We start from the raw sequence: 27,445 nt of genomic DNA, 5'->3' as shown, positions 1-27,445 counted from the left end.
CTAAACCTTACATACATTACCCATCTATGCACTTACCTTAACCCGCACCCTAACCCTAACGTCTGTAACTATCGCAGATTTACCTTACGGAGCTACATCTCAGATGGGTAAACCATGACAATTCGACATTTTGTGTTTTGCGGTTTTGAATATTTGCCGTTGCCATAGTTCACCCTATACGTGTCGCTCAATTCCGATTCGCTCAAACGGGTTTTCAATTTCGTAATATAGACCCAATATGTCAAATATACTTGGTTTAGACTTTGACTTCCATTTTCCAGTAATTACTTTCTTGGCAGCTACCAGAATTAAATGTAACAAGACGTTCCTATGTATAAGCAATTCAGATCCTGTATCCCAGATCAAAAAAATAATTTCCTTAGTTATACCTATTTACTCACCCAATTTTTCTGACAGAGTACCCTGTAGGAAATTTTTAACATGTGCCAACTCATTACACTCCCAAAATATAAGCTCACAGTTTACTTCTTCTTGGTCTGCTGGGGGTATAAAAATATCTATGCAAACACTTAAGTAAAAATACTAAATCTTCTTGACTTCTTTGCATATTTGCGAGACATACATATGTCCTACCAATGTTTCCTAGTGAATTATTTATCCAGTCTCTCTTCCCAATTTTTTCAAAAATCCTCTGATTGATTCTTATAGTCTTATAATCATCATGCAGTATTTTATACACCATACTAATTACCCCTTTTGAACAGCAGCTTCAGTTCTAGATTCAACTAAAAACTCTACCAGATCAGGTCTTTCACTTAGAATTGTCCTATCCCCATCTGATAGGGAAGGCATTCTCTAGCCTGCAGTCCAAATGTCTTCTAGGTCTTTTCCCATTATATTAACTTTCTCTCTATAGTTATTTGCTCCCGATACCTTGGTTCCTTTGCCAATTTTCTCCACTAAATTCTCGCCCTTTCTTGCCTATTCTGTGTACCCCTGACTGCAGTCATCCATATCAACAATCTCCTTTCACTATTCTCACGTTGGCTTAGCTCTTGGAATACTTTCTGCTATGTAATGAATTTAATATTCTGTATTGCTGTTATTCTCCTTGGGGATCTGCATCCAAAACCCCACTCTTTCCTTACTTCTTGAATTTTCACCCTGCTTCATCATCGTCCTTTTCCACTTTAAATTATAGATTTCTGTTTGTGTGATGTAGATGAGTCTTAACTGTGTAGCTCTAAAACATCTCTTCAAATCAGGTAATCCTAAACCACTTTGTTCTATTGGAAGGATTAACATATCTCTTGACTCTTGCCCTCTGACCCTTCCAGATAAAATCCTTTAACTCTTTATTATTGTCCACAACTTCTCCTGTGGTTGATAAAAACATATATGACCTATATATAAAACTAAAGGGACTAAACATTTTCACATTTTCATGGCTTATTTCATTCTATCCATAAACAACAACATCCAGATTCTTAGTTTTTGTATTACCTTTTTGTTTAGTCTATTCCCATATATCCTTAGTTGCCATAACAGAATCTCTTTTAACCGATACTTCCAAGTAATTCATTTTATCATGTCACCATTAATATGGGTATTGCTGAACCAAATTCATGTGTGGGTACACAGTTTACAGCTATAGCCTTTATCTTCATTAATTTTATATCCCAAAAACATATGAAACTATCTCACAATGTGCCATAACAATGAGATGCCCTTTTCTGATTTTATACAGTACAAAATAATATTGTCTGCAAATAAAGCCACCTTTTCTTGATTACCATACTAATCATATCCTTGAATTTCTGAGTCCCTTATTTTCTTTGCCAATGGCTCTAAATATAACACAAACAAAGGGGAGAAAGTACACTCCTGCCCAGTTCCTTTATTCAGTCACAACTTATCAGACAATAACTCTTCCACTTACATTTTTGCATCCCTCTCAATAACAACTAATGAAGAAATTTCTCTCCTCCCTAATATCTCCCCAACTAATTTCCACTACCCATTCCTTAAATTTCTTTCTATTTAACAAATAAACAAGAAAGTGCAACTATCTCATTTATACTTCATTACCATGCATTTTTATCTTAATTATTATTGGCACATGATATGAAAGTTACTGGATGTGTGTCAACGTGATGAATTAAATGCATGTTCCTGTGAAATATAATTGCTGTCTAGTCTAGACCAGTTATTGTACCTTGAGAAATATGTAAATTCTCTCAAAAGTTCCTACAACTGAATTCACATCTTACATATAAAATAGTTTCATAAATGTCTTCAGAAATCTATCCTCTTTTGTTATACTTTCTCTTCTAGGTCTCCCAAATCCATTCTCCATGTTGCAAATAAAGTTCCACTCCTCATCTATTAGTAATATTCTCTGCTGAAAGTTGATTATTTCTCTCCAAATTGTCTTAATCTCCATAATAGCAATTTTAGGTGGAATATAAATATATGCCACCATAATCCTCCTCCATAGCCAGTAGACCCTTACTAGCACAAAACTAACATGGCTATCTTTTTTTTTCTTCTATCACTACTGGAGTTCATCTAGCGATTACTAATAATTACTCTCCTTTTATGTTGCCCCTGACATTCTGCTGAAAATTCATCATAAAGTCCTTTCTTTACCAAATTCACATGCACATTTCTATCCAAGTGTCTCCTGCAGCACTGCTATTTACACTCTGCATTTCTTTTTCTTTAACACCTTTATTAAACCATTTAAGTTTATTAAATTATTTAAGATACCAGCTTACATACATTAACAGGAAAGAAAACAAACCATTTTAACATTTTTCTATTTAAATACAATGCACATCACATATATTTTCTTTCCTACTATCAGTCCAACATTACAAAAAAAATGCTGAATTCCTGCCTACCCTTAAACCTCATCCGTTTGCCTGAACATTATTACGCATGTATTATTCCCACAAAATCCCATTTACTATGCAATTTGCTCCTTCCCTTTTCTAAATCTCTCTCCCCCACTTTTTAACTGTTTTATAATATTGAATACATGAAATACAGTTGATGCAGACTTTGATTTCCATTTTCTGGTTATTGTTTTACTGAAAGTCAATGGAATTAAATTTAATAAGGCCTTATTACGGACTAGGTAATTCAGATCCTGTATCCCAGCTGTAAAGAAAAATGTCCTTACTTATAACCATTTGCTCACCCAATGAACTTGGCATTTCTTAATACAATTTAGTACTCTTACATTTTTGGCTACACCTCTAAGGCCATTTACATTCCAAAATAATATGGCTAATGAGAGAAATTGCCTAACAACAGTATGGTCTTATTTAAAGTTTTATGTTACCTGGCTGCCATTATACCTCTCATCTGCAGACACCAAAAATGAGAACAAATGCCCTTGAAAACTAGGAACATCCAGCCTAAAATCTGAATATCAACAGGCAAACAGATAACTTGTCAGAGATTTGGGATGCATGGTTAGGCTTAAAAAGGCCCTTTTGGTCATTAGCCTAGTAAACACCTATGAAATTAAAAAACATGGCTATCTAAATTAGCATAAAACAGCATAAAATCTGAATATCAAACAGAACATAACTTGCTACAGTTTCAGTAGGAATGTGGCATAGTACTCGGAAACACATTTACAAAACAGAAGGTGAGAAAAATGATGGAAAACATAAGCACATTATCAAAGAGACAGTGTAAAACCTATAATTAAACTTTTATACCACAGAATATTCAGGAGGAGGAGGAGAGAGGTTTAAGGAACAGCAGAAAGTGAAAAACTTATGTAATGTTGGAGGGAATGAGAAGTATTAAAAATATATATACTGACACTGCATGACAATAACAATGGAAGCTATTATGGTTGTTTTCTTTTGTATTAATGTATGTAAACCCATGTGAAAGATTAAAATGTAATAATTTAATAAACATATTAAAGAAATGACACTAAGCAAGTTTTAACTCTTAAGCCATTGATACCTTACAGTCTACTGCAAAAAGTACATTTTTACATGCAAATAGCATTTTCAAAAATGTGGCTACCAGCAAGAATAAAAGGTGCACCAGAGTCTCAGCCAGGAACCTATGTTGTACATTTATCCAGAATTCAAAAACAATGACATTCTAGGCCCTCTGATATTACACTCTGTGCTCGACTCCACCATAGTGAGGGGCTTCCTCTGAGGCAGGATCAGAGCACACTTTTAATTAGTGGTCACAACAGGGACTGCATCCAATAAAGTGTGCAATGAAATACAGAACCTGGGAGTCCATGGACTGGACAACCATCATGCAGATAAGGAAACACCAGAGGATAGTTCAGCTGCAAGTTTTCAGCCATCGTGGCTAACACCTTGGTGAAGACTCTGGGTGCTGAAGAAAGCCTAGATTGGAAATATTTTGTACTGGAACTGATGCCCAAATGAAGCAAGCCAGAAAACTCTCCTTTGTGGACCTTAAACACCTATGTGCAAAAAGGATGTGCACCACGTCCAAAGACACCATTCCGGCACCATTTCAAAGGTTCGGTTTCCTGCAGAGTGACTATATGGAACAGGATGTGTCAGCTAACATTACTGATGTCCACAATGGGATAAATATCACCCACCACCACCTTCAAAACCAGGAAGAGGTGGGAGTAAAATATTACCCCACTTTTAATACTTGGAAAGTCACTATGACCTCTCTAAGTAATTGCATCTGGGGATGCCCCCCCACCAAAAAAAATCTAACAACAAGGAATGATCCGCCACTGAAGCTCCGTCTTAGGGATAACTGATGAACTAAGGGACATGTCCAAGTGTAACCATGTTCAGATCCAACTGGACTTGTGTGACAGTTCTCCAAGCTAGGGTGAACTAACGGTTCCAGGACAGTGCGACATCTCCTGACCTAGATAAGGAATACAGAAAAGTGATGAGTTAGCTTTCTGGGTGTTACTACCAGCATCAGAGAGGTCAAGAATGCATAATGCTTGTTAGCTACTACAGGACACTAAGAAGGCCTTTTTGTCTGATGGTGGCTAGGACTAACAGAATTACATGTAAAAGGTGGGCGATCTTACAAAACATTCACCATGAAGATCATCAGCCAGTTTCTGGGTAATGCACCATAATAGAACTTTCACCAAAAAAACAGGATTTTACTCTTGGGTTCTTCCTTCTAACTGCATAAAATCTCACCAACTCTATTCTGTGTCGGCATATGCCTAAGCCTGCACTAATATTGAAAGCATAATGTAGTCAAAAACTGCAGTGGGCCACAAAGTATCCCACTATGAAAGTCAAAAACACAGTCTCTTAAAGGTTCTCCTTCAACTAAGACATAAGGGGACCGTCAAACTTATACAACACTTTCCTCAAAAGGTGGGGTTTGAAATGAAACATGAGATGAATAGCTGAGTGTTTTAATCTCCAAAACGGTGGAGGATGCAACTTTCTTGCCATACTTTTTCAGAGTTCTAGACTCACTGACAAGCGGCAAGGCAGCAGAATGCTGTACTCACAAGAACCTATGCTGGAATTAAGACTTCATTTCTAGGCTCTGAGATGGATAGGCAAACTAGATGGTCTCTTCTTCACAGGGGTTTTGATATAGTCTCAGCAGGACCCTTGGTTTCGAGAAACAAAGATCCATGACTGGATGACTTCAAAGACTGATCTTTGAAGGCAGACTGGTCTCTAATGGAGTCTAGACAAACATCTAAAAATAAAGGAGTGCAAGAACCTCAAGATGCATCACCTGTTGTGGGAATTAAGGGCACACCACCTCCAATCCCAGTACAATATACCAAAGTTGGATGAGCTTGAGTCCTTGCTAGTCAAAGGTAAGCTCACAACTTGCAGGATCTGGCGGATCAGATGAAAGGAGGACATGTACTGAAGAGACGTAAGTGCAGACTACACTTCTACATGTTTATCTCTGTGACCATGCTATACCTTATTCCTATAATATTAGAGGGATCATCCCAATGCTCTCGGTTGGAAGAACTCTCAAGTTCTACCATTTTCACAAAGTAGGCAAACAACCTTTCTTGCCATAAATGCTGAGTAGCCACCCTGGACCTCTGGCACCTGTATCAGTTGCCAGCACTGTTCTCTTCAATGAGAACATGCATAAAATGTCAACACTGATCTCACCTAGCAATGTGATGTTTGGACAATGTGATGTTTAAGCATTAAAATAGGGGACTGCACCATTGGCAGAAAAGTACTGAGTTTTAAACTATGCAACTGCAAATAAGAAATGGATGACTTGACACAGACTTGTACTGAAAAAAAATGCTAAATTCTAACTGGGGAAGAAAAATGAAACCAGGAGCCCATCAAGGACTACTCTTCAAAGTTAAATTAAGGAAAGAAAACATAACCTCCACAACCTCACTGCATAAACTTCTCAGGTATGCTGTCATTCCTAGACAAGAAATTTTGCTAAAAGAATGCTGCATTCTGAATGAAACAGAAAAAAATCCAAACAAGAACCCATCAAGGATGAATTTTAAAAGTTAAACCAAGGAAAGAAAATATAACCTGCAAAATTAAAACATATGACAGAAGAAGAAACATTATTCTGATCCAAATATGAAAAACATAACAAGCAAATCTAACCATGTAATATGACAAACTACAGACAAAATGGTAAAACAGATCCAACCTTAATTTTCAATCTGGAGACTTTCAAGATGGCTGCTCAATGATCAACAGGATGATTAGAGCTCTCCCAGTGTGACAACAAACTCAGAAAAAAGGCAGTACACTTTATCAATTTGGATAAAGGTAGTTACTGGTTAATTGCACAGCCTGGATGCCAGCAAAAACTACAACTGGAAAAAGAAAATCAGCCAAAAAGTGAAGGAAACAAACTCTGTCTGGAAAGAGCTTGCAGATCTTCACCAAAAAGCAGTTCAAGTTTCAGCTTTGTTTGGTACAGGAGATGGCTTCTAGTAACTTAGATGAAAAAATAATCAATCAAAGATACTTAGAAGTGTTTGAAGTAAGTGCAACAGTGAAGGAATACATGTCAAATAAATGCTTGGAAAATAGAAGCATTAACTACCTATTTAGAAACTACCTCTTTAGATGAACTGATAAAATGCAAAAATCAAAGAATGAAATAAAAAAAGATTGACTTGTGCATAAGGCTTCTCAAGAAGAGCAGTTTAAAAAATAGTGGAGTTAAAAGAAAAAGCACAGGGAAAATATGAGATTTGTTGCTGTATCAAAAAAAGAATGGAAGGAACAGACAGAATTAATTTTATGAAAGTATGGGTAAGCAACTGGACTGGTGTTACACAGAAGAATTTGCTAATTCAGAGGAAGCATCTGATGTTCCAAATCTGGCCATGAGAAAGTAGCAGCAACATACATTAGTAAACATGCAACATTACCAGCAGAAAGTTCCTCCTGACAATATTGCATCAGGAGGGAAAAGTACTAAAATTGGGGACAGCAGAATGTTTGCGGAAAATGATTACTTACTGTATACTAAGCAAAAGAGAAGCAAGTTAATCACAGCACTCAGGGAATGTCAAGGGGCAAGTGTGAGATTCAAGATGCTGTATCCAACTTTCTTCATAATATTTTTCCTGGATGATACAGTGGATATAAAAAAGTGTACACACCCCTGTTAAAATGTCAGGGTTTTGTGATTTAAAAAAATGAGACCACAATAAATAATTTCAAAACTTTTCCCACCTTTAATGTGACCTATAACCTGCACAATTCGATTGAAAAACAAATCTGTTTGGGGAAAAATATAAAAAAATAAAAAAAAAATACAATAAGGTGGTTGCATAAGTGTGCACACCCTTAAACTAATATTTTGTTGAAGCACCTTTTGATTTAATTACAGCATTCAGTCTTCTTGGGTAGGTGTCTATTAGCATGGCACATCTTGACTTGGCAATATTTGCCCACTCTTCCTTGAAAAAACAGTTCAAATCTGTCAGACTGTGAGGTCATCTCTTGTGCACAGCACTCTTTAGGTCACCTCACAGATTTTCTATTGGATTTAGGTCTGAGCTCTGGCTGGTTCATTCCAAACTTCAATTTTCCTTCTGGTGAGCCCATTATTTTGTTGATTTGGATGTATGCTTTGGGTCATTGTCATGTTGAAAGGCGAAATTCCTCTTCATCTTCATCTTTCTAACAGACGCCTGAAGGCTTTGGGCCAAAAGTGACTGGTATTTGGAACTGTTCATAATTCCCTCCACCTTGACTAAAGCCCCAGTTCCAGATGAAGATAAGCAACCCCAAATCATGATATTGCCACTACCATGCTTCACTGTGGGGATATTGTTCTTTTGATGATGCAAAGTGCTGTTTTTGCATCAAACATACCTTTTGGAATTGTGGCCAAAAAGTTCAACCTTGGCCACATTTTCCCACAAGTTTTTGGGTGACTTGATGTATTGTTTTGCAACTTTTAGCCAAGCCTGGATGTTTTTCTGTGTTAAAAAAAAAAGGTTTCTGTCTTACAACCCTACCCCATAACCCAGACATATGGAGTATATGGGAGATTGTTGTCACATGTAGTACACAACCAGTACTTGCCATAAATTCTTGCAGCTCCTTCAGTGTTGCTGTAGGTCTCTCGGCAGCCTCCCTGACCAATTTTTGTCTCGTCTTTTCATCAATTTTGGAGGGACGTCCAGTTCTTTGCAACGTCACAGTTGTCCCATATTTTCTCCAGTTTTTGATGAGTGCCTTCAATGTTTTTCATGGTATATCCAATGCTATGGAAATTTTTTTGTACCCTTCTCCTGACTGATACCTTTCAACAATGAAATCCCGTTGATGCTTTGTGAGCTCTCTGCAAACCATGGCTTTTGCTGTAGCAGGCAACTGAGTAAATGTCAGGAAAATCCTACTAGGACAGCTGAACTTTATTTTGGGGTTAATCCGTCTCTTTAATTGATGGCAGGTGTGTACCCAAGAAGACTGAATGCTATAATTAAATCAAAAGATGCTTCAACAAAGTATTAGTTTGAGTGTGCGCACTTATGCAACCAGCTTATTGTACATTTTTTATTTTTTATATTTTCCCCTAATAAATTTGTTTATTTGCAATTGAATTGTATATTATAGGTCACATTAAAGGTGGGAAATGTTTTGAAATGATTTATTGTGGTCTCATTTTTTCATATTACAAAAACCTGGCATTTTAACAGGGGTGTGTGTATACTTTTATATCCACTGTAACAGACATTTTGGACACAGGACAGGCTTTAGAGAAAATAAAAATGTTTAGCCAACAAATGAGACAGCAAACAAAAATGGTTCTGATTCTCATTCTTCTCACAATAACAAACCTCAGAGAGACTTTGATACAGAAACCTTTTCCATCCTTCCAAAAGGAACATACGAGTGACAGAAAAAAAAGCACAGTATCTGACTAGAAGAATCAGGGTTACGATGGATTTGAACCAGAAACCAGTATTAGGAGACAGAAAGGATCAGGTAGAAGACCAGCAACTATGTGAAATTGGTGAATAAATGGACTATGAAGCATCCCGTCCCATTAGATATAAACAAAGACATGTGAAAGTTTCATTTGCAGGTATTACTCGACACATCATAAAAGCCAAAAAGGGCATTTTGGTGTTGTGGAATACTCATACATTTTAACTTTTTTTTCAGGATACAAAATAAATGAAGATAAAACAAAGGCTATAGTGGTCATCTTTGTACCTACACATTAACTTGTTCACCAAAGTCAATATTTACAGGAACATGATAAAATTAAGTATTTAGGGGCATGGATTAAAAAAGGATTTTATGATTGCTGCTATGGATATGTGGGAAGAGACTAAAAAGATGACAATACACAACTGAGAAGCTGTAAACCCCTGATTATAGATATGGACAGCAAAATACAAGAAGTAAAATGTTTCCAGTCTTAGGCCTATTTTTTTAGAAGTTGTGGGCCATAATTATTAATGAGTTGAAAGAATTTATTTGGGAGGAGAAGAAGGCATGAGTTAAATGGGATAAGTGGATTCTTCCTAGAGAACAAAGTGGTTTAGTATTAGCTAATTTGAATGGGATACTTTAGAGCTATGTAGTTAAGGCTCGAATATATATCACAAGCAGAAAGTTACAGATCAAAGTGGTAAGGAATGGAGAGGAAACATGAAATGAGGTGGGGGGGTTCGAGAAGTAAGGAGAGAGAAGAATTTTGGATGTAGGTCATTAAGGAGAATAACAACAAACATACAGAAAATTAAAAGTAGCAAAAAAACATTCTAAGAGCTAACTCAACATGGAATTGAGAAAGGAGATTTTAACAAAAGGAATAACTGCAAGCAGTGTAAAGATAATAGGTAAAAGGTGACTAGCATTTATTGGAGGAAAAAAAAGAGGGAAAGATAGAGTGGAAGGAGTCCAGGCAAACATTTGGGCTGCAGGTAAGAGGCTGTCCTCCTTACTAGGGATTTATAATAGAACATGGACAAACAGGAAAGGATATGTTAGTGCCAAGTGAAAGAACAGCTCTGGCAAAGGTTTGCAACGAGTCTAAACAAAAGTTACTACTAAAAACCAGAAAATATTGCACAACAATAAGAGTCAGAGGATGACAGGAACAACTGGGAAAAGAGAATACAACTGCAATATACAAAAGAACAATGGGACAACATCTGTGTGATTCCCAACATGCAGCAAAGACTAGAAAGTTTAGGACTTTTGCTTGGAAGTGTTTGCAAAGGTATTTTTATTCCACAAGTAAACTTCAGAGAATTTTTTTCTCAGGAAGAGAGCAAATGTTGTAGGTTTAATGTGACAGAGAGAAATAATTGGGAACATGTGTTTTGGAAATGTAATGAGTTGACGGATTTTTTAAATTTCTACTTGAACTAAAATAAAACAATTAAAAATGAAAAAAAAAAAAACAAATTACACTAGCAATATTAATTTCGTGATTCAAACCTGAAAAAAATAGTTTTACATCTTAAGTCATTTTAGTCTCCATTGACATTTCTGTACCCAAATCACCTCCTCAAATTTGAATCAAGAAATTAATATTGCTAGTTATTAAGAGACATTTTTACTAAACAATGATTTAATGATTTGATTAATTGTGCAATTTGATCATAAGAAAGGGACTGTATTTATTAGTGAAATATAACAGAGAATGTTAGATCTACTGAAGGTGAAATGTATCAGATTATTGGATGAATAAACAACCATGCTGCAGCATTACGTAGCACCCTGCAGTTTTTGTCTGGTGAATTTTTTGGCTTCGGTTAGATTTTAAAAATTCTCTACAGAATACTTTCTCAGAACTGTTGAGGGAGCAAACGATTTCAACTAAGGAAATTATTCTTTTGAGCTGTGATATATGATCTGAATTGCTCAGACGTGTTAAGACTTCACTAAGTAAAATTCTACTGGCTGCCAAAAAACAATTAAGAGAAAAGAGAATCTAAACCAACTAAAATTGAAGTAATGAACACTGTGAAGGAGATAAAAGAATAAGATACAGGATTGTTTAGAAAAGAGAAGGAGCAAATTACACAGAAATTAATGGGATTTGTGGAAACAAAATTGCAGAAAAATGTTCAGGAGAAGGAGTGAGGTTTACAGGAATGCAGGAAATGGGCAAATTATTTAATGCTGCAGTGAAGGATAATTGTTAAAAACAAAGCTTTTGTATAATGCATGGAAATGAAAAATGTTTGTGATGTTTTTTCTTCACTATTTCTGTATGTATACCTATGTGATAGATTACAATGTAAACATTTAATAAAGGTGTTTAAATAAAATAAAAAACAAAACAAAACAAAAAAAAAAATATATATATATATATATATATATATATATATATATATATATTATATATGTGTGTGTGGATTCACTATACAATCTTGAAATACTGAAATTCTGAACTTCAGTATCTCGAGACTGTATAGTCGAAAGTGCAGTTATGCGAAAATGCGCAACATTGAATGCGGAAAAGTCAAATCCACTGTTGTGTTGTCGCATTCGTGACGTGTGGTGCTGTGTGTGGATTTAGCTGGGGATTCAGGTAAGTGGTGCTTTCGTAAGGGTATTGGGTAGGGATTTTAGTTTGTGTGTAGTGGTGGGTTATGTGTTTGTGTGTTTAGTGCGACCTCGGAGTTGGTCTATATAAGTAGGGGGGGTGCAGGGTGGCTTGCCCCCCTGCTTATAGGTAGGGTAGGTGTGTTTGTATGCTATGCTGTGTTTGTGTGTGTTGTTTTGTTTCTTGTAGTGTAGCTAGGTAGGTGTATGTGTGTTTGTTTGTGTGGTGGTGTGTGTATGTATATGGTCGAGATTTTAATTTTCACGGTTGTGTGTTTTCGGTTATGTGGATTTTAAGCTATACAGTCTCGAGATACTGAAATTCAGTATTTCAAGATTATATAGTGAATCTATATATATATATATATATATAGATAGATAGATATATTATATATATATACACACATACACACTTTTATATATATATATATATATATATATATATATATATATATACACACAAACACACACACAGATATCCATATATATGTGTATATATATATATATATATATATATATAAAATATATAAATATACATACACAAACACCCACAAATATACAAACACAAATATATATATATACATATATATATATATATATATATATATACCCCACACACACGCACACATTTACACACACAAAACACTGCAAACACATTTTATATACATCTATATCTCAAACAAAAACTACTTCTATAGCTGTACAGAAGAAAACCAGGAAGCCAATCTGGTATTTAGCATTTTGTTCTTTTACTGATGGCAAGAACTTCTTCAGAATAAAAGGACAAAAACAAATCATTGCATGTGACGTAATTCATCTTCCTTGTAGGTTAGTGGTATTGGTTCAGACTAGAAGAAGGTGAAAACAATAAGGACCCTATTACTGTAACCAGCGCAAGACGTACTTGATATTAACATTTTCATTTAATCCAGGAGCCACCTTTGCTTTCAGTCATAACTACCAGCCTAGTTTTTTATATTCTAAATAAGAATCACAGTCACCAAAAATTTGGATATTTTTTTCCAGCACGAAAAACAGAAAACCATCAAAGTTTGCACATTGGGTACAATGTTTAGCAAAACATTATATTCACTACGAAAACTGACTGCAGCTAAATGGTCTTTGATGTGGACTGATAATTTTCTTGTGGTTTTTCTCCAAGTAGAAGAAAACCAGTATGGTAGTATTACAATCATAATGTTTTCTGAAATGAACTGAGAAATTACCGTTTGTAGAAACATATCGTAGCCTTTTGTAAAGGTGTTTATAGACTACGCAATGGCCGCAGTTGTGCATTCCCAGTGGTCTTGTATCGTGTCCTGTGGCCCCTGTTAAAAAAGGAATATCTCTGTTCTCAAATCTGAGCGTTTTGGTTTTCTTGAACGCAAAAGTCGGGGCATTGCCAAGGATCCTTAAAAAGGAACTGTTGCTGCCTAAGATGTTTCAATTGCTAGACAAAACTTGCCTAATGCCGGTCATGTCCCTACTAATGGACAGTGAGAAGCTTAAAGTTCGGTCAACTGGGGGGGGGGGGTGCTTTTAATATTCTGTTCAAAACCACACTTTAAAATGGCCAGGAATCTAGTGTACTGGGCTGAGGAAACCTCACTGAGTATTTCTTCAACCAAAGATCTGGAACAATTCCTTTGGATAAAAAGTTCTAGTAGAAACAGGGATTCAGAGCGGAAAGTCTTGTCATCATTTAGTAGACGGGACAGTCTGATGAACTGTCCTCTCACTATATTAAGCTTCATAAATTGTGGGAGCTGGCTGGAATAGTTTAGGAAGTTATTTCTATATGCATCTTTCCTGAAGGTTGTGGAACTGATGCGGCCTTTGGGAGGGTTCAATAGTGATGGTGGTGTCTAGGAAATTAATGGAGTTCCCACATATACACACACAAACACACACACACACACACACACACACACACATATATATATATATATATATATATATATGGGAGCACTTTATAATCTCGAAATACTGAAATGTTGAATTTCAGTATCTCGAGACTATAAAGCGGAAGGATTACAATAGCGCAAGTTCATAATCGCAAATTTGAATATCTCGAATTCACTGTTAGGGCCTTATGCTACATAATGTCCGGGATTGTGTGTTGATGGTGTGCGGTGCCGTGTGTGGATCTAGGTGTTATGTCAGGTAAGTGAGTGTTTTGTAAAGGTTTTGAGTGGGAGTTAGAGTGTATGTGAGTGTGCTGATATGTTTGATGTTTGTGTGAGGGACTGGAGAATGTGCGTGTTTGAGTTTGCTTTTGTTTCCTGTTTGTGCGATCTTGGAGTTAGTATATATAAGTAGGGGGGATGGGGGTGCAGGGTGGTTTGCCCCCATGCTTGTGTGTGTATGAGTTGTGTATGTGTGTAGTTTTGTTTATGTTGTGATGTGGGTGATGTGGTGTTTGTATGGTGTAGAGTGTGCATTTTGTTCGGTGTTTTGAATTTCGTGGTCTTGGGTTCAGGGTTTTGGTGTTTTGTGGATTCGGTTTCATGATCTCGAGATACTGAAATTTGATATTTCAGTGTTTCGAGATTATGAGGTGAATCCAGATATACACGTGCACACACAAATATAGACAGTGGATATAAAAAGTGTACACATCCCTGTTAAAATGCCAGGTTTTGGGCCAAAAATTACAGGTACTTGGAACTGTTCATAATTCCCTTCACCTTGAGTAAAGCCCCAGTTCCAGGTGAAGATAAGCAACCTCAAAGCATGATACTGCCACCACCATGCTTCACCATGGGGATGGCATTCTTTTGGTGATGCGAAGTGTTGTTTTTGAGCCAAACGTACCTTTTGGAATTGTAGTCAAAAGGTTCAACTTTGGCCTCAGACCATAAAACAGTTTCCCACATGCTTCTGCGAGACATGATGTCTTCTTTTGCAAATCTTAGCCGAGCCTGAATGTTTTTCTGTGTAAGAAAAGGCTTCCATCTTGCAACCTTACTCCATAGTCCAGACATATGGAGAATAGAGAAGATTGTTGTCAGATGTAGTACACAAACAGCACTTGCCAGAAATTCTTGCAGCTCCTTCAGTGTTGCCGTAGGTCTCTTGGCAGCCTCCCTGACCAGTTTTTGTCTTGTCTTTACATCAATTTTGGAAAGATGTCCAATTCTTTGCAGCATCACTGTTGTCCCATATTTTCTCCACTTTTTGATGACTGTCTTCACTGTGTTCCATGATATATCCAATGTTGTGCAATTTTTTTTGTACTCTTTTCCTGACTGATACCTTTCAAAAATGAGATCCCTTTGGTGCTGTGTAAACTCTCTGTGGACCATAGCTTTTGCTGTAGCAGGCAACTGAGTAAATGTCAGGAAAATCCTACTAGGACAGCTTAACTTTACTTGGGGTTAATCACAACCTCTAATTGATTGCAGGTGTGCACCCAAGAAAACAATGCTGTAGTTAAATCAAAAGGTGTTTCAACAAAGTATTAGTTTAAGGGTTTACACACACAACAAGGTATTAGTTTAAGGTTATGCACTCTTATGCAACCAGCATATTGTATGATTTTTATTTTTTATATTTTTCCCAAAACAGCCCAACAGAACAAAAATGCAAAATGTCGAAAACACAAATCAGCGTTTTTTTTCCCAGGGAAAAAAATTGCTGATCCGTAAAAAAAAAAATACAAAATAAAGTTGGGGGCTTCATCCCCCCACTTAAATATTCCAACTCGGAGATCGCACCACAGTGGAGGAAATGGCATAAGTCCTGAAAACAGCCCAGTCATTTTTTTCCATAGGAAAAAAAAAAAAAAAAAAAAAATCGCTGTTCCGTACTTTTGGCAACTTTAAATGCTCGCTTAAATAATAGGAACCCTGTGATGTCATTCTGTAAGCTAGCTCTGTAATGATATTTTAATACTACGTAAGGCTGAAATCTCAGGGCAGTCTGTGTTTATGGAATCTGACATAGAAAGATCTCTCACCTACTTCATCTTGTCTTGCTTTAGTAAGTGACCAGGGAATAGTAATTCTTTAGAACAATCAGGAAAATGTAGTCAGATTAGTTAAGTACTGTTTTTCTGTATCTGTCTGAATTTATTCATCTGTGCTATTTTAATATTTCTTGTGATTGAAACTCGTGTTTATTGTAAGTAGATATTTAGTATTTTCATGTTCTTTTATTCTTTATTAAATATATTTAAACTGTTCATTGTGGATGGTCTTTTAGAGAATATTTTACATTTTGAGAGTACTTGTATCTATTTAGTGACTCTGTGGCCACTCCTGATAGCCTTACTGCATTGGCCAAACTCTATCATTTGTATTATTAATTTCACTCAGTATAAATGGGTACCCTTGCAAGAGCCTTAGAGTAGCTGGCTTTGGAGTGTCTGGTGGCAGTGTATCTACCTTGTAGCCTGGGCAGAAGGGGGCATAGCTAGTAAATCTGTGCCAGCCTTTCCCACGTGTGTGTGTGTGTGTGTGTGTGTGTGTGTGTGTGTGTGTGTGTGTGTGTTTATGTGTGTGTGTGTGTGTATGGGCAAATCAAATCTCGAAGACTGTGAATGTGTGTGTGTGTGTGTGTGTGTGTGTGTGTGTGTGTGTGTGTGTGTCAGCTGCTGGGAGCAGGGACATAAAGCACTGGTTTCACAGAAAAAGTGGTGGAGGACTTGGCTTAGACACTCAGCTGATAACTCAGCTCTACAACTGAGCCAGTGGGGAGGCTTACTGGGGATCTGGAGAGACAGAGAAACCAGCCTTGGACTGAGCATGTTCTCTGTGTGCTCTAAAGGGAAATTGTGCTTGATGCAGAGAGCTGCATCTGGAAATATTGGGTATATCCATTTTTGTTCCAAGTGGACTGCCCTCTCCAGTGTCAGTGGTGAGGATTAAGGCTCCTTGATTACTGGAAAAAACACAGAAAATAGATACTATCCAGAAAATGTGAAAGGAAGATTCCTTTAATCCAACAAAATATACGTTCTGGTACCTCGGCAATTCGCCTTCATGGAACATTTACCATGTACATACATCTTCCTTTTATATACTTATCAATTAATCTATTCCACATTGTCAATTATATCATTATTCAATTCATTTTTCAGTTTTATGAAAGAACAAAATAAATACAATATTTAATGCATTTTTTAAATGTGTTCACTAAATACGATCATTAAATACTACATTTTTGCAAACATTTTTACAAACATTAATCATTTTCCACCTAAAACATATTTAATGCCCATATAACTTTAATATATTGCTGCTGAATACATAAATTTAGTATATAAATAACGATAAATATATCCTCAAATTAATTTTTTCAAGATTATAATGACTATATGTCACATAAATATGACTAAAATGTCAAAATGTAAATAAAAGTCTCAATTTTATATCACTAACCCACTCTCCAAATTCATTCCCCTAGGAAATAACGTGTGATATCCCAAAATCATTTTATGTTCCAACCTACATAATGCAGTCTTGAAATTCTCTACACAAACATGGGGTCTAGCCAACACGCTAAATAAAAAAACATCAACACTCCCATTATGTGAATTAATAAAATGGGAAGCTACTGCATTTTCCATGTTGCCCCTTCTTATATCCCCCAAGTACTCTAAAATGCGCACTTTAACCCTTCTAGTGGTCTGTCCAATGTACCATAAAGGTATACTAGAATTACACCCTAAAATATACACCACCCCAAATGACTGACAATCAAATTTTTCAAATGCAAAATATCTTTTGCCATTAATTTTCAAACCATGCATGTTTTTTACTTTCCCACATACTGAACATCACCCACAACAATACATACCAACATTTCTATCAGTACAATATATCAATTTTCTATTTAACAATTCTATTAAATTACAATATCTACTGTAAGAAAAGGTTATATGTTTGGGAAATAGATGCCCTACACTAAGATCATCACTAACAACATGCCAAAATTCTTTCAAAATTTGTTCCCCCATAAAAGAAAAATTTGAAAACGTTGACACAAAAAATATCTTATCTTTAACTGAACTAACTGACAAACATGAATATTCCTTATAATATTTGTCCCTTCCAAAAACCTTAGTTCTGCATAACCTATCCCTAATGCTAGATAGTGCATTACTATCATAACCTCTAGCTGTTAATCTGATGAGAGTTTCTTCACAAACTCCTTCCCTTAAATCAATTTCTGAAGTGTTCCTTAATATTCTTTTGAACTCCCCTTCAGGTAGTGCCTTAATTAAATGGGGTGGATGCATGCTGGTGGCATGCAGGAAATTTACTGCTGTAGATTTCCTAAACGGTTTATATTGTACTCTATTATTCTTCCCAATATAAAATTCCACATCCAAAAATGAAATATTATGTGGAGAACAATGAGCAGTAAATTTTAACCCATGAGCATTTTCGTTCAAACATATCATAAATTGTTCAAATATGTTTCACCTTTACAAACGAAAATGAGGTCATCAATGTAACGTCTATAAAAGACGACATGATTCACAAAAAATTCACAATGAAACATGAATTCCTTTTCAAACTCACCCATGTAAGTAACAGCATAGGTGGGTGCAAACGCTGCACCCATCGCTGTTCCTTTGACTTGTAAAAATAATTCCTTATTCCACACAAAATAATTATGTGCGAGACTGAATTCTAACAAACATAACAAAAATGTAGTACAAGGTCCCTCACCCATCATTTTCTGCATGACCTCAAGACCCTACCTTCTGCCAATATTAGTATATAAGGATGAAACGTCCACTGTTGCCCAATAATAATCCTGTTTCCATTCCACCCCATGCAATATTGAACATATATCCTGAGTATTTTTTACATGCAAAATAACCTTAGGTAAATACTTTTTGAAATTAAAGTCCAAAAATGTTTTCACTTTTTCAAGATATACCATAAATTATAGGCCCACCAGGAGGATTTTCTAAATTTTTATGAATTTTAGGAATAATGTAAAAATATGGATGGCGAGGTTCCATGACTGTTAATTTCTTGATGTCCTTACCACAAAGAAAACCCAATCTTTCTCCCTTTTCCAATAGTTCTGTCAGCTCCTCTGAAAAACACTTGAGAGGATTACCATTTAGTTTAACATATGTATCTTCAGCTAATAAGGCATTGGCAATACTTTCATATTTTACGGTATCCATGATAACCCAATTCCCTCCCTTATCAGCCGGTTTAATAGTCATTTTCCCTAAGTTGGATCTAAGCTCTTTAAGAGCTAACCATTCAGATTTCTTCAGATTAAATTCCTTATTTATCCTACAAAATTCCCCATAACCTTTCTCAATGCGAGAACATACAATATATTCAAATGTATTGATAGCTAAAGAAGATTTGGGAGGTGAAAAGCTACTACTGCTAGAAAAGCATGGAACCTCAATATGACTGTAACCCCCACCAAAATTATCAGTAACACAAGACACATTGTCTTCCTCAAAAACATTTTCATCATTAAACGACATTCCATCATATTCATACACACTCAAATTCATTAGCTCATCATCAGATATCTCATTATTAACATTTCCAACATTCGTAGAATGATCAGAAAAATATACACTTAAATTAAGCTTTCGAACAAACTTTTTCACATCCACCAGTAAGTCCACAAGCTCTGGTGTCTTGGTCGGTACAAATTTAGTACCTTTAGATAAAACACTAAGCATTTCATTGGACAAACACAACTTAGAAAGGTTTACCACATTTAAACCGTTATTCCAACTGCCAGCATTACCATCAGAAATATTTTCATCAACATTAACAAGCGAACTGTTGTCCAAAAAAGTCTGAAACAATTCCAAAACGAGTCCCATCGGACCTCCCTAAAAAAGTCTTGTCAATAACTTTGCCTCCCGTGCTGGTGGGTTTTCCTCGATTACTGGCCCAGAGTAGGGAAGTCACAATATATATATATATATATATATATATATATATATATATATATATACACATACACACACACGCACACACACACAAAAAAGGGGAAAAAGAAAAATTTAATTCTGAAACTATTTTAAAATTTTAGCCCTAAAAGATAAAGGAATAAACAAACTTTCAAAAAATAAAAGCAGTTTGTAGACATAACTGTTCATAACATACTACACCTAATACAGCTGGCTGAAATCCTGGCTAGCATTTAATACCTGTGACAAAATTCTAAGTGGTGGTGTCACCGTATTGCAACTGCAATAACTGTCTGACTATGCCAGCTAAAGTTGTGAAAAGTGTATAGACAGTCATCTGAAAGTGCTTGATTTCAGTAAGTAATCCTAACACATAGAAAGCTATGTCAAACCCAGAGCTGTTGGACATGCTCCACTTAAAGAAATCCCAATCTCTCCAAGCTACATGCTCTAGGGACCTAAACCTTGTCACCACAACAAACAGAAAATGCTGGAGGGATAGATTCTTGCCCCAGAGACTTCCCATACTCTGGAACAGACTACCTATCTATCTATGTCAAACAGAGCTCCTCATTAGCACTCTTCAAGAAAAATCTTGATGATTGGATGGGAAATGGGAAATTCACCCCGGGGATCACTTCTGTGGCTCTGCTCGACAGGGGCACAGGAAAATAATTTTCTTGGGTCTCGAAAGCCAGGGTACATTTTTTGGCTAGGCTTGTATGGACCCTAGGGCCGATAGCCTAGTACCTACCTATGACCTATGAATAACACAACATTGACAGTACTAGTAATGGTGGTCTATTGTTTGCCCTATCTTTTACATATATTATTTGCCATTCAGTACTTGCTGCCTTTGTACTTTGCCCATCTGTGGAACAACTGACAGTTAAGTTAGACTTTTTCAGCCCAGCTCATGCCCAATATACATTTGTACCCATTTTCCCCTCCCTCATCCAGATACTACCAGTCATACTCAAGGTAGCTATCCAGTGGAAAAAACGCCTCCTGAAACACAGATAATCTTGCAGCCATTCCATTTAAGTATATAAACAAGATGAAGTATCAAGAAACACAGGCAGAGAAAGATGGTACGGACTGTAATACTAAGCAGCAGTTGTTTCTGAATTAGTCTGTAAGTTACTCTGAAGTCCAAATATGTAATGGTGTTAATATTCTTACTGCTTATGTGCTTAGGAAATCTCTTGTGCACCAGTATGTGAATGATCTGCCATGTGATTAACTGACAACTTCTGCTACAAGGCCTGCAGCAGTGCCAATTTCTACCACCTCCATTTATTTCTTTATTTGACATTTGTTGACCGGGTTAGTGTGTCTGAGCTTGTGCCCTTTTTCAGCGGAGGCCCGGGGAGAAAACCTCCAAAGAACAAGTTTTAAATAGTAAAAAGATATATAAATTCCCAAACACAACTTAAATGATAAATTGCACAGTATAGTTTTTAGAAAAAGTAAGTTTCATAAGAAGTATAAAATCAAATTTATCAGGAATGGGACTTAAAACATACTTAATAAAAAAAAGAGCTCTGTATGCAGGGAAGATGATGAGAAGTAAGTAAAGAAGTGGTTAGCAAGGGAAAGGAGAGATGAGGAAGAGGAGATATGTCTAGGATCAAGTGTTAGCTATTATGCTGCGAGATAACATGGAGAGAGAGAAGTAAGAGGTATCAAAAATAGTATAGGGGTGAGGATTGTAGGTTAGTAAGGATATGAGAGCAGTAGAAGCTATTAGGTAGGAGAAAAGCTTGGGAAAGTGAAATTCTGGAGTTAGGAGTAAGGAACCTTCGGTGTCTATAGAGCAGGCCAAGTTTTTGATGGGTTTTCTTTATAGAATGGTGTACATGGAGGTCAAATTTAAGTTGGTCATCAAAAATTACTCCTAGGAGCTTTGTGTGAGAGTCAGGTGAAATAGTAGTGTTACTGAGGGAAGAGACTGAAAAAGAGGGTTTGAGATGATTAACAGATTTAGGTAGAAACAGGAGAAGTTTTGTCTTTTTGGGATTCAGTATCAGTTGGTTGCTAGAAAGCCAAGATGCGGCGTGAAAGAATGAGGCTTGAGTGAGTACAGGTCAGAAGGGTTGTTTGCAATGGAGATGACAGCTGAATCATCAGCATACTGTATAAGGAAACACTGAGGACAGGATATATGTAGCTGGTTAGTAAAGATAATAAAGAGAAGAGGACCAAGAACAGAGCCCTGTGGGGCACCCATTTTTATGGGGAGAAAATGTGATAGACTACTGAGACATCTGACCGATTGCTGTCTGTTAGAGAGGTAGCTAGCAAACCAAGAGATAGTAGAAGTGTAGAGATTAAGTTTAGCAGGTTTAGAGAGAAGGAAAGGGTGGGAGACAGTGTTAAAAGCTTTAGAGAGATCTAGGAATAGACAGGACACTAATTTATTTATTGTCTCTGGCTATGGAGGTGGCGTTAGTAAAGGAAATGACAGCTGTTGTAGTGCTGTGATGGGGCGGAAGACACGCTGGGTAGGGGTGATGTGATTTTTTACAAAGTACTCAAGAATTTTGGAGAGGGGGGGATTAGTTAGAAGGTTCAACAGAGTTACTCCCTTTCTGAATAAGTATAGTGTGACATTTCTTCCAAAGAGATGGGACAGTAGATTCAGACAGAGCGATTGATGAGGAAAAACTGGATATGCTGTGGAGTTGGCTGCAGGGTTTAGGAAGACAGAAGGCAGGTTATCAGCAGAAGGGGAGTATACTTAAATTTTGAGTAGGAGGTGTTTAATATAGGAGGTGGGGATACAATTAAATTAGAAAGGCAACATTGTGGTAGGGGGGTAGTAGGAAGAGAGTGATTTGCTGGATTAGAAGGTGGCATGAGCTTACTGATGGTGTCAATGAAGTAAGTGTTGAAAGTGTTTGCAGTATCTTGGGGAGTGTTATTGGGGCAGGGGTTGGATGTAGAAGGGTTTCCAGGGTGGAGAATATGATTGACAGAATTCCAACATTTTTAGGGTTTCTAGACTGTGTGCACAGAGAGTCGTGGTAGAAGTTGTTCTTGTCAATGCGTATGTTTTTCTTGGCCAGATTCTGAAGTTCCCTATATTTTTGTTGTACTAGGCGAGAGATTTTGTTTTTATCCAATGTTTCCAGAGTCTTTGTTGTGGATAATAACACTGGTAGACTGGGTGAGCCAAGGTGAGTACTGAGATTTAACTCTATTTTGGGGGGTGCCAAAGTGCTTAAAATGCTAAGAAAGAGTGCTGAATTGGAGAACAGCTTCGTCTAAAGGGAGGTGGAAGAGAAAGGACGAGTCAATGGAAGAGAGTAGATTATTAACGGTCTCTGGATTGTAGTTAGTTAGCTTACGACATTCTTTGAATTTGAGAAGTTTGGGGAGGTGAGGGGGAGGACCTTAGGACTCGTATAGGGGAGTGATTGCTAATACAGTCTGGAAGGGATTCAGGGTGATGATAGAGGTTAGGATGAGAGACTAGAATCCAGTCAATAATGGAGCTAGAGTTTTTGTAGGTGTGTGGATAAAAGTAGGAGAGGAAATAAGCTAATTAATTAGTTAATGGAAAGAAGAGACAGTCTTGCAGCAGTATTATTGTTCCAAGCCATTGGATTTAATAATTGGCTTAATTACTGGTGTCATTCTAAGGGGATCCAATGTCTGTCTGCCTGGGATGACATGCTTGACAAGCCACGCTGCTTCACAAGGGACGGCTTGCACCTGTCACCCCTGGGCTTCCGGATATTGGCAAAGGCTCTTGCCACCCCCATAGTGCCTTTTTTAGGCAAGGCTCAAATGATAAACCTACCGTCCTAGAAAACAAAAATGGAAAAAAACTAAGGGTAATACTGCTCAATGCCAGAAGTCTAAACCTCAAGATGCACGCCCTCGAAGCCCTCCTCAGTATGGAGAACATCGATGTCTGTGCTGTGACTGAAACCTGGTTCAAGGCTCCTGAGAGCACCCCAGCACTGTCAGGTTATACCTCATATCATGCGTTCTGGCCCCAAAATCTGGACCGAACCACAAAAGGAGGGGGAGTATCCATATTCATAAAGGATACCCACACCTCCAGGTTAGTGGCAACGCATGAAGCATTGGAGACCATCCAGGTGCAATTAACCATAGGTAAAACTGCCCTACAGTTTGTAGCATGCTACAGACCACCCTCTCAAACTCAGGAAACCCACACAGCCTTCCTGAAGACACTGGAGAGTATGAATGTCTCTCCAAACACCATCATATTGGGTGACTTCAACTACCCAAACATAGACTGGGAACATTACTCAAGCCCCAACACCCTAGCCCAAAGGTTCCTGGAGTTCATAAACTCAAATGCTATGGAACAACTAGTCACCATTCCCACAAGAGGAGAAAATATACTAGACCTGATCATCACAAACATGGGGACAAAATGCTCCACACCGGAGTATATCCCTCATTGGTGAGATCAGACCATAAATTAATCTCACTGGAGATCCACATCCCCCCCAACCCCAGCAAAAGACCACAGTGAAGAACTTCTCAAAAGCAAACTTCACACTTCTTAAGACTGGAGTGGTATCCTTCAAGGCCCCCGAGCCAGTGGAAACCACAACCCACGCTGCTGAAACCCTTACAAATGCCTTCTACGAGCACCTCTAGGAATGTATGGATCAAGCAATCCCTAATAAAATCAAGACCCTTTCCACCAAAGGCAGGCGCCCGGTGTGGTGGACCCCAGCCATAAACAAACTCTACAACAAGAGGAGAAAGCTACTACATGACAGAGCAAAATCCCTAAAAGGGAAGGCATCTGTGATCAATACTAGCAAAAAACTACGATCACTCATAAAATCATCCAAGGCCAACTTTGAGAGAAAAATCGCTAAAGACACAAAAGACAATCATAAGGCCTTCTTTAGCTATGTTAGAAACCTGGGTGGAAACTCCCAGATATGCTCAGAATTAGTCCAAAATGATACAAAAATCACTGAACCCACAGACATTGCCAACATACTGGCAGACAGGTTCAGTGCTAATTTCTCCCCCCCTCCCCCCCAAAAGGAGAAATATCTATCTCACCAGAGTCTAGCCTCCCAAACATCTCAGATGCCCAGGTGAGAGCTGCTCTCTAAAGCAAAAACACAGCATCAATGGGACCGACGGTGTCCCCGGCTGTGTGCTACACAACTCAATGAGGAACTAAACCCACACATAAGGCTGCTGTTTAATCTTAGCCTTACTACAGGATACGCACTCCAAAGAATGGCGTACGGCAACTGTGGTCCCACTCCACAAAGGCGGTGCTTCTACGGACCCTGGAAATTACCACCCCATAAGCTTGACGAGCCTTGTTTGCAAAGCTATGGAGAGGATCATAATGGAACTCATAAATAAAGACATTGGGGACCTACAGACACTGGATCCTACCCAATTTGGCTTTGTCAAGGGCAGATCCTGCCTCTTGAACTTGGTCAACTTTTTCAAAACAGTCACTAAGGCCATTGATGAGGGTTAAGGCAGTTCACACAGCCTACCTTGACCTAGCAAAAGCGTTCGACACAATACCCCACTCGGGCATCATAGAAAAGCTCACCAGCTTAGATGTAAACCCATATGTCACAAGATGGGTTGCAAACTGGCTCAAGGACAGAACCCACAGGGTTAGAGTTGCTGGTGCCATGTCAGACTCTAAGCCGGTCACGAGCGGTGTCCCACAGGGCTCAGTCCTGGGCCCCCTCTTGTTCGGCATTTATTTTTCTGAAGTGCAGGCAAACATAGGGGGATTGTGGCTGACAAAATTTGCAGATGACTGCAAACTGGGCACCATAACTGACACTCCATCAGACACAGACATCTTCCAGAGAGGTCTCATAGAAATGGATAACTGGTGCCAGAGCCATGGCCTTAAGCTAAATGCCAAAAAATGTATAGTCATACCCTTTGGGAAAAATAAGGTAACCCCTAATTACCACATAGGTGGTAATCCATTAAACACGGAAGAAGTTATCAGGGACCTGGGGACCCAAGTTGACAGTGACCTCTCTTTTGACACTCACATTGCCAAAGTGGTTAGGAAGACCTTCTATATTGCCCACCTGATCATGAAGGGATTCACATCCAGATCAGGAGAGGTCATTCTACCCCTGTACTCTTCACTTATCAGACCAATGATTGAGTACAACGCCCCATTCGGAATGTACCTTACCCGACACCTGCAGCAGTTGGAAAGACCCCAAAAGTTCCTCACCAAAAGGATAAAGGGGCTCAAACATATGTCATACGCTGCCCGACTGAAGAAACTCCAGCTCTATTCAGTCGCATACCGTCTGCTCAGAGGTGATCTGTGCCTGACATACAAGGCCATGTCCAACCCGGAATTAATGGACATGCTCCACCTCAAAAAATCCAAATCCACCAGAGCCACGAGAGCAAGAGACTTAAACCTCAACACGGATATAAATAGGACATGCTGGAGGGACAGATTCATCACCCAGAGACTCCCTACACTATGGAACAGAGTCCCAGTCCATGTGAGGCAGAGCCCCTTACTGACTCTGTTCAAGAGAAATCTTGACGAGTGGATGGGAGATCGTAGGTTTACCCCGGGAATCATCTCTGTGTCACTGCTGGACAGAGGCACAGTAAACTAATGGGTATAGTATTCTCATCCTAAGGGGTGGTGAAAGCCACACACACTCTGGCTAGGCTTACAAATGTCCTAGGGCAGATAGCCTAGTATGAACCTATGAACCTATAAGTTCAGGAGTACACTGGCAGAGGCAGCTGCTTTCCTCCTCCACCAAAAGTCAAGTTGTAGAAAACCCTTTTTAGTTTTTTTTTCTCTGAAAACTAATTATTTCCATTTTTTTCTGTGAAAACTGTACTTTTACATCACCCTTTCCATGTCTAGCTCCATAGATCCCTGCCTCTTGAATGCAGTGAACTGGAAGGTTATTTACAATCAAGTTAATGTCATTATAAGCCCATTTAATCATATCAGAGGATCTTTCCTTATACAAAACTTTAATTGAGCTCTCAATAAAATAAAAGTACAATAAAGTTTGCAAACATCCTTTTCTTATTTATAACATTGTACTTTACCTTTTTTTCCTAGCTTTGTCCCAAACATCTATGCCACACTAATGAAAAATATGGACCCAAAGTAGATTTAGATATTTTGTCCATCTGAATGTGTGCTACACCATATTCAAAAATGCACAACATTCCCTTACAATACTTAAAAACATTTCTTCTGTGCAGTCTATACTCTTAACACTGAAAAACTGAAGTACAATATAATATACTCCAGACTTGTATTTCCCCTCTTATCCAACCTTCTGTGGAATAAATGGATCAATGTTAATGTAACCAAATTGAATGGGCAAGTCTAATAATTGCTACGACTTTTCAGATACTAAACTAGCTTTGGTTCTCCTTCATCTGCTTACAACCTGCGCAGTCTAGCCCTACTTTTCAGTGTAAAAGGCAGTATTAAAAACTTCTTGCACACAGTTAAAATCAGGTAAGTAAATGTAGCAGCTCTTAATTTGTG

The 27,445-nt window shown here is 37.7% G+C and overlaps 1 protein-coding gene across 2 annotated transcripts in view; it reads right to left on the bottom strand.

The window, feature by feature from the left end:
- The window catches only part of DYNC2H1 (dynein cytoplasmic 2 heavy chain 1), a 6,555,988-nt gene that overhangs the window by 4,756,810 nt on the left and 1,771,733 nt on the right, over positions 1–27,445 (bottom strand). The gene's annotated exons all lie outside the window — the stretch shown is intronic.

This window comes from Protopterus annectens, chromosome 5.part0 (assembly GCF_019279795.1).
Source record: "Protopterus annectens isolate FY-2018-M chromosome 5.part0, PAN1.0, whole genome shotgun sequence".
In the NCBI taxonomy this organism is placed as follows: Eukaryota; Metazoa; Chordata; order Ceratodontiformes; family Protopteridae; genus Protopterus; species Protopterus annectens.
Note: the sequence above shows the minus strand (reverse complement) of the source record. Positions and strands in the feature narration are given on the sequence as shown.